This window comes from Lactuca saligna, chromosome 9 (genome assembly GCF_052625555.1).
Source record: "Lactuca saligna cultivar CGN05327 chromosome 9, ASM5262555v1, whole genome shotgun sequence".
In the NCBI taxonomy this organism is placed as follows: domain Eukaryota; kingdom Viridiplantae; phylum Streptophyta; class Magnoliopsida; order Asterales; family Asteraceae; genus Lactuca; species Lactuca saligna.
The window spans coordinates 159,842,098-159,851,938 of NC_136425.1; positions in this window are offsets into that span (position 1 = coordinate 159,842,098).

Consider the following 9,841-nt stretch of genomic DNA (forward strand, 5'->3'; position numbering starts at 1 on the left):
AATCCACATGAAAACCTTGTTGTTATCTATTCACAAGCAATATATTATAACTCCTAAGAAGTAGCTCAAGAATCCGATATTCAAACTACGCGATAGAAATCCATCTACGCGATCAGATTCAGCATATTCTTTCTTTAAGTTTCTTTACCTTTTCTTTGATTCTTAAAACATCACCATGTGACCCAGTCACATCATGTATCAAGAATCTCAGAATAGAAACTTAGCAGAGTTAGATAGCGGACTTTACCTGAAGTAGAGTCAAACTTATCGACTTCAACATCCTTAGGTAAATTATGCCAGCTTTGCAACCAATGCCCCTTTCTTTGGCAATATAAACATATGGACCCTTTGATAATGGTACACGGGACTATCACACACTTAGTTTTTCTCTTTACCATTTGGTCAACCGAGTTGACTATGGCCGGTCCCTTTCCATTGGGAAGAGAATGCTTTTCTGGATTTCCTGTGTCACTATTGTCAATGTCCATCAAGTTTTGAGGAAGTTGATCTTAACAAATAGATAAAATCATTAAGGGTCTTGTCATAGTCTTTTTCATAGGTGTTCCAAAAGAACTCACTATGTGACTTAGAAAGTGATTGAACCACCAACTTTCTCAAGACTTTGACACCCAACTCTCCCGGCTTGTCAATATGTGACTACATCTCCAAGATGTGACCACACCAAGACCTTTACTTGCCAATAGGGCTCGAGTGACCTTAAACTTTTCAAGAACTTGTGGGGTAGGGAGAATAATTGGAGGAGGTGAAAGAAGTATGATTTCCATTGGAACATCATCTTTATTTAGGAAAGCTAGTTTCAAGAGATTTGGGAAGATCATAAATGTCTAAACCAGACATGTTTTGGGAGATATTCAAGATAGTTGATTTAAAGTCCTTAATATGACACCCAATATGAAATATTAAGGCAAGGACCCAACAAACTATTTTATAACTTAGAAGAGGTATGCTGTAATCCAAGCTATAAAATATTTGAAGGTAAGTGAATGACGATTCACCAATTTCCACCAAGATAAACGAAATGATTTATTAGGTTTTAATTGGATTTGAAATTCCTAGATCTTTTGAGATTCATTGAACTTTTCAATGGCATGTTTCAATCTCGAGTGTGCCCTCTCAAATTTTGTGACTGGGATGCCGAGGATCACAAAACAAGGTGTGAATAACCATACCAATTCACTTGGTAGCCTTAATATTATCGCCTAATCAATGTGCCAGTTAACCACACACGCTCCATTGATCTATGACAAACATTAAGTCACCCTTCGTGGTCCTTACTAGTCCAAGTTAGTGTGCCGGTTAACCACACACGCTCCACCAACGACTTGGTAAGATACAAAGTGTGAATTCCATGGGCTAGCACCAAATTCACATTTTTCCTAAAGTAACTAAGATTGGGAATTAAATAAAAATATTTAGTTACTTTATAATAATCATTATACTTTTAATGAGAATTTAAATTCATTGTCCTACCCGTTCGGCTAACGACCCTCCACCGATCAAGCAAGCGGTGGGTGAGAGTATACACCCATTAAGTCGCCATTTTATAGGCAACAACCTTATACCCACCTTATAGACCGGTTTCGTGAACGAGGCCTACTAACGGTAAAACGACTTGTTCTTATACATATATATAATAATTAACCATTAATGTTATAAATAGTATAAGTGTTGAATTTTAACTCTTTAGAATTCTAAGGGCTAACTTGGAATTAAAGTATTCATAAGAGAAAACTTTTCAAATTCCAAAACTTGAGGGCAAGTTTTGAAACTATTCAAAACTAATTAATTCCATAACTTATGTGTTTAAAGTAGTTTTAATCCAAAAAACTCTTCAAGTTCCATAACTTATGGAAGACTTTAAACTAATAAGAGAATTAACTTTTCTTTATTTTAATAACTTATGGAATTAATTAAGGTTACACTTTATTTATTTATTTATTTATTAATGAAGTGACTCTTGAACTTCCATAACTTGAGGACAAGTTATGGAGTCATAAAAAAAAATTCAATGACACAAGACTCTTCATTTTGTAACCATTACCAACTTTTATGAGTCTTTAATGTGACTCTTCATGTAACTTGAGGACAAGTTACACAAACACATTTTATACTCAACTCTTAGATTAAAATGGATTGAAAACAACTATTTCAATTAACTTTTCTATTAATCTAAGCAACTCATAAGAACAAGATAATTCAAATCAAACTTTCTCATGTAATTAGTCTAAACCTTAAACTAATACAAAACATGAATCTATTGACAATTATCTTTGAAAATGGATTAGCATGAACATTACCACATTAAAAACAAGTTTATAAGTTCAAAAACAACTTAGGGTAATGTTCCTAGTCCATTTCTAGCCAAAAACCTCGAAAATATGCTGTCTGGGGGTCCAACTCGTCGAGTGCATGAACCGACTCGGCGAGTTGGATCGTTTTGATCAATTTTTAGGCATGGACTCGCCGAGTCCCTTGATGGACTCGTCGAGTCTGATGATCAAACAAAACACTTTCGATTTTTTAAGCAATTTTGCAGGCATAACAAGAAAACAAGCCTAGGCTCTGATACCACTGTTGGGTTTTGAGCATTCTAGCACTCCTAAGTGTACATGCAACCCTAAATACCTTGGATCTATGTTTTCTCTATTATACATGCAAATAAGAACATCCAAGGTATTATCCTAATCTAGCATACAAAACAATGAGTGTAACAAGATAGAATACATACCTCTTTGATGTAGAAAGTCTTCATGAAGCTTGAGTGCCTAGCCCCAATAGTGTGGAAGCCTCAAATGGAATCACAATCATCAAAACACTTAGAATAACTTGAGAGAGTTCTACACTTCATGAAATCGGCTAGCCCTTTTCTTCACTTTCTAATGTGATTCTAGTGGCCGATTTTTGTCCAGAATAAGATCCTTTTATAGTGTTACAATTAGGGTAAATCCTTAATTGTCATGGCTTTCCATTTTCCTTGGATCCATGGGTTCAAATACACCATGGAGCATCCTATGGGTTTTAGCCCAACTTGATTATCCATGGAGCATTAGCCCACTATATAAGTATGGATAATTTACACAATCAACCCATATATTTAATTAGTCTTCTTTTGATCACTTAATTAATCCTAGATTAACTCTTGATCAATATTAATTAAATAATCTTATTATTCTTATTATTAATATACTAGAACTTATAATATATTAATAACCATAAGTGTCTTATTTCTCTCATTATAGTCTATCCAAGTGCATGATGGTATGCAACCCAAATGGACCATGCCGGGTCGGGTCAAGTCTTACCAATTATAGTTATGGACTTAGACATTAATCCAACATAAACATCCCAGGCTGAACAGGTGGTGTGTGAACTGCAATCTTCCCAAGCTCCTCTTTTGAAAACTAAGTACATGAAACCAAAACTAAAAACTGTAAGGATGAAGCTTAGTGAGTCTCCCCAAACTACCACATACCATACAAAAACATATAAAACACATATTGTGCCTTGTCCACTGCATCAGACCGAAGTCCGAAACTAACCAGGGCCTTGCCCTCTGCATCGGACCGAAGTCCGGAACTGACTGGGACCTTGTCCCCTGCATCGGACCAAAGTCCGGAACTAACTATATCAGACCGAAGTTCGGAACTGAATGGTACCTTGTCCCCTGCATCGGACCGAAGTCCGGAACTGGCTGAACGTAGCATAGCATAAACACATATACTGCACACTGCATCGGACTGAAGTCCAGAACACATAACACATAGACAAGCTTGAATCACAAAGACATCAAGCACCCTAACTACTGCATTGCACCGAGGTCCGGAACTACTGCTAACTAAACGGGCCAGCATTGTGGCCGTTGACCCGTTCCTATTGGAAGGAAACTCACCTCACACTGCTAAAGTCCCGCAGACCCAATCCCAAACTACTGAAGTCCCGCAGACTTGACCCCAGCTGCTAGATGACAGATTCCCGATCTGTCAACATCAAAATAACACCCAATTAATAATTGGGTTCCACTATATAATTATAATCACATACTTTGGATAATTACTACATTACCCCAAGCTTGGCTTACCCAAGCCCAAGGTCCAATCCATAGGCCCAAAGTCAAGTAGGGATCAAAGCCCAACATATGGCCTAATTTTCTAAATTGGGCCCAAACCTCTACATGGGCTTCCCTTAACGCCTAATTGTCCACTCAAGTCCAACATGTCCCATTCTATGGCTCATCTATGGCCCAATGTTCCAAATTGGGCCCAATATTTATTAGGGCGTTACCCTAAAGCCCAACTAAATATTCTAGTCCATAATCATTCTTGGATGGCCCATTATTGGCCCAATTACCAATTACCCAATTAAAAAGCCCAACTCAAGGCCCATGTGACATTAGCGTTTCACATAAAATGACAATTAGGGTTAAGTGTTTCTCACTTAACCCATTAAGGGCTTAACCCACTAAGGACTTAATTCATTAAGTCCATTATTGCTTAGATTAATTTCTGCTAATGATTATTATTTAATATTTCACTTATTAAATAATTTCTCATGTGTGTCCTGATAATTTCTCAAATATTAGTATTTTCTCGGTTAGCCCATTAAGGACTTAGTCCATTAAGTCCTTTATTCTACTAGATAAATGGCATGGAATAGTTTGGGCTTAATTCACAATCCAATCCCAATGGCCCGAAAGTGGGTCCAAATAGGTCCAAGGCCCAAATACTCATAATTAGGGTTTTCCACCCAAACATGGCCCAATAGGCCCAAAACCGATCTCTAAGCCTATTAGGGTTTGCTAGTGGGGCACCACCCACTACCACAGTGGGTAGTGGTGGTCAATGGCGGCTCACGGTGGCGGCCACCACCTTACGATGGTGGTTTGAGTTTCTTTTTCATTATTCAAAATTCAAATTACATTTTACAAAGCTAACTCAATCAACCACACACACACACACAAACACTAAACTAATCACGCACACACACAACCACACTGTGGTGGCCAGTGGTGGCTCGTGGTGGTGACCCTTCTTCTCACTTTTTCGACCAAGCATGGCAAACACACACAACATACACTAAGCAAAATACTCTTCTATGCTCGAGAAATTGGTCCCAGACTCCCACCTACGGTGATCGGAGGCGGCAGGAACGTTGGCAGGTTGTGGTTGACGAAGACACTGAAGATGAGGTGGAAGGTGACAACGAAAACACTAGTGACAACAGCAGCTTCAGCGGCGGTGCTAACGACAACAGCCACCATGGTCGGCCACCATGGTGATTCTTCACCACTCTAACTTGGCAGATTCCATCCCCCATGAACGAACCTACTTTACGAGCGTCGGACAATGATATCATACATCGGTGATGACCTAGGACGCAACCCGCACAACACCCTCAAGACGCCAGGCGGCGGTTGGAGGTTACTATCATCACAGTGAGGTCGCATGGCGGCGACGTCTTCAACAAGGTGATGGAACAGGTGCAACAGCTGCACCGGCCTCGGAGGCTTCATTGCAGCGCTGGTCATCACCGGAGGGAGAGTAGCGGCGGTGGTGACTCTACGAAGGGAGCGGTGATACTAGGTCGGGGAAATAAGGTGGAGGCGGCTAATGAACCCATGATGGCGGTTGCACTCTCTTTGTTAGGGTTAGGTCACAAATGATTCATCATAATGCATATATACCCGATCCTTATTGAAACTCTCCCATAATTACGTCTCCAGCCCCTCTTTCTCTTATTCCTTTCAATCTAAGTCCCTATTTTACACTTTCAACCCCATCCTCTAAAATTCTTTACAAATAAACTCCAGAATTCACTCATTAGCCCTTTGACCTCTAAAATCTTTATAATAATCCGAAGATTATATATTTTTAACACTTTAAACTTTCAATTATTTATTTATTTAATCAATAAACGGGTGTTACATACACACACACACACACACACACATATATATATATATATATATAAGGTGTGTTTTAAACTTTTTGAAACTTTAAGGTTTATATAAATTTCCGAAAATTAAACTATTAATTTTTTAAGTTTAAACTAAACCAAAAATTTGATTTAATAATTGTCTACTAATTAACTTTTAATTAATTTATTAAATCTTGTGAGGATTATCTAATTAAATCAAACAATTAATTTAATCATAATCCTAAACCCTCTAGATTTCGAAAATTTAGGGTATAAGATAATTGTCCAATTAATCCAATTAAGTAACAATTGTCCAAAATAGGAACCCTGAAACCCTAAGGCAATTTCGCAATTAAGCGAGGGTGGCTAGGGTTTTTCAAAACCCTAACCCTAATTTCGATTAGGGTTTATGGAGGCTAGGGCTTTTTGAAAACCCCTCAAACCAAAACCCTAAAAACGAAAGCATGGCCTTTTGGGGTTTAATAACTATAAACCCTAATTTGCAATTCAACTATTATAACAATTCAATTTAAAACAAAACCAATGTCTCTGATACCAATGTTGGGTTTTAGGTAAAGCAAATAAACTAGAAAACAATTCCTAAGTTCACATGCAACCTACTTTGGATCTATGTTTTAACTATTAAACATATAACTTTGAATTGCAAAACAAGAACCCTAAAGGAGGAAGCTATTTTCGAAAATAACAATTAGGGTTTTAGAATCACATACCTTTCAATTGTTACAATAAACTATTGGTAATCCTTGATCTTGATCTTCTTGGAAGCCTAACACCACAAACGCAATGCCTCTAATGGAATCACACCTAAGAACTCGCAAAAAGGAAATTATATATATATATATATATATATATATATATATATATATATATATATATATACATATACATATATATATATATATATGTATATATATATATATATATATATGTTTTATAATCACATACCTTTCAATTGTTATGGTAAACAATTGGTAATCCTTGATCTTGATGTTCTTGGAAGCCTAACACCACAAACACAATGCCTCTATTGGAATCACTTCTAAGAACTAGCAAGAAGGAAATTATATATATATATATATATATATATATATATATATATATATATATATATATATATATATATAGAGAGAGAGAGAGAGAGAGTATGCAATTTTTTTCCAGGGTTTCTCCAAGTAAAGGCATGGATGAAAATCAAGAGCTAGGGGGTTCCTTTTATAGTTGAGGCAGCTAGGGTTTAAGGAAAACCCTAGTATTCCTTTGCTTAGGGCCCAAGCTTATCCAAAAGCCTTTTCCAAGGCCCTTTGACGAAATCATTAGGGTTTCCCCTATAGATTTCATCCATCTCCTCCAAGGAGGTTCAAAATATTCCTTCCAACTATTCAGTAACTGCAAACTAGTCCTTGTACTTTATAATTAATACAATTAACCCCAAAATCAATTCTAGTTAATTTTTGGCTAACTATTAATTAAATATTATGATTTATAATTAATATATTATTCCCATAACATATTAATAAATAACTTATATTAATTTATTAATCTTATAATAAATTAATCTCTATCATTTCATAATTTTCTTGTCCATTTGCTAGGTTTGAGGGCAACCGAAATGGACTGTGTTGCTTTCAATTTAGGTACATACTAATTATAGTTATAGGCTTAAACACCTAATCCAATACTTATATCTTTGAAACCTCTTTATTCTTCAGTCTGCACCTCCATATTCGACCCTAACTACCCCTAATCTATTTTTGAGCATCCTTCAACCATTAGTGTATGTTTAAATGTTTATAGAGGAAGGAGAAGGAAAGGATAATATCTTGGAAGCTTGGAGCAACCTTGGATCTAGAAGTTTTGCATCCTCCTACATCTCAAGAAGGTATAAAGTTTATACCTTGATGATTATTTGGTTAAATCTAACTTGCATGATTCTATTTATGTGCTTTTGTCCCCAATCAATAATGTTCTTGAGTATGGCATGCTCTAGACCCAAATGCATTGTCCTTTCAGATGTTTTGGAGTGTCTAAGGTCATAAGAATGCAATATTGGTCATGCATGGGTTATAATGCCTTAATGAGTTAAGAAGTAAGGGTTTTTAGTAGTAAGCACTTCCTAGCCATACAAAGTCATAAAGTTGGAAACTTTATAACTTAAGATGTTATTTTGGGACTAGATCTGGATTTTGGACTAAAGGGATTAATCACTTAATAGAAGGGAAAGTTGGTTGACATGTACGTTGGGCATATGCTGCACATACATGGTCAACAATTTGTAACTTGGTCAAGGCCCTAGTACGCTGTGCGTACAAGCTGAGTGTGTTGGGCGTACTCATTGACTCGGTTGACTTCTTTAACTTTTGAATTTAATCAAGATTTGACCTAAGGGTATTTTGGATATTTTGATTTGTAGTTGAGTTTGGTCACTATTTGATGTATAGGTGACTTGTAGAGTTGATATTCAGAACAGTGTCCTGTTTAGCTATCTTTCTAGACTAAGAGGTGAGTTTTTCCTCACTGTACCTGTAGGTCAAAGGCACCAATATCGGCCTACTAGGTTATGTATCCTGATATATAGGATGTTGTTATGATGTGGTGATATGTTAGATCTATATCCTGATATATAAGATGTACTATGCGATAGTGATTTGTAGATCTGTCTGTTGCATGCTGATTGTTTATATGTTTATTTGTTGCATATGTCGACATATTATGGCTTGGGGTTGAGGCTTTATAGCTGCGTGCATCATCCAATAAACCAGGGGTAATCCAGCCCGATTGTTGTGAACCTGAAGGTGTTTCATTCTGACGACCGATTGCACCTAGCATGCATGATTGTATATGTTATATATGTTGTGTGTTGTACACATCCTTCTATGATATGTTATTGGAGATTTATGATATACTGTTCTTGGGATATTTGTACTTTGTACTTGGTTTTGTTTGAAAACAATGGTTTCTTTGGGCTTGAAAATGAATATTTTATCATGATTTTTGGATGTTATATTCTTTTAGATTGGTTTAAGACAGTAGTAGATGATAACAAAGCCCAATTCTAATTTAGATTCAACACAATTCCTATCCATATTCATTATTTAAAGCTTTTATGACCCATATTTAAGTTAGTCCTTCTGAAATTATTTGTTTTTAGTGTAATTTTGTTTCATTGAGATTTATTGACTTTATGCATGCTACCAAGAGAAACATTTATACTATGATGGATTTGGGTTTTGAATCAAATTCAAGTTGTAATCCAGATTGGTGTTGGTGGAGTTGGAGGATAAAAGGAGGATGGAGGTAGAATGGGGCCTTCTACTTAAATATTAATTGTAAATAGAAAATAAAACATAAATGATGTTAAAAATGGTATAAACAACATAAAGGACCAAATGGGCAACATTTACAACCTATAGCGACCAAGCATATAAAGATTTTAATAGTTATGTTCACTATATGAGTTTTGTCTAACCACATGGATCAGTGGTGTAATTTTATCCTACCTTCGTTTTCTTGTTAGGGGAAAAGCCACTTTGTGTAAAGGTCGGTCCTTGTCTCATATGTTTGTAACGTGCATGTAGATTTTGCTTTTATCTAGGAACTTTTGCTTCTTTTTATCTAGGAACGTGTACTACACTGATTTCTTAAAGGCAAGATCGTCCTTCCCATTTTATATTCATACAAATATAAGATATTAACATAAGGATATTATCTATGTGCTTGAGGAAAAAAAATATGATTATGTAACTTGTGAATTGAAGAACACAACAAGTTATTTTCATGAACATACAACGAAAGATGAGAAGGATGGTGGTTTGCCACATATGTTGTTTATAGAAATGAAAGATGATTGCAAGACAAGATACGTGAAGATGATTATCGGCAACCAAAG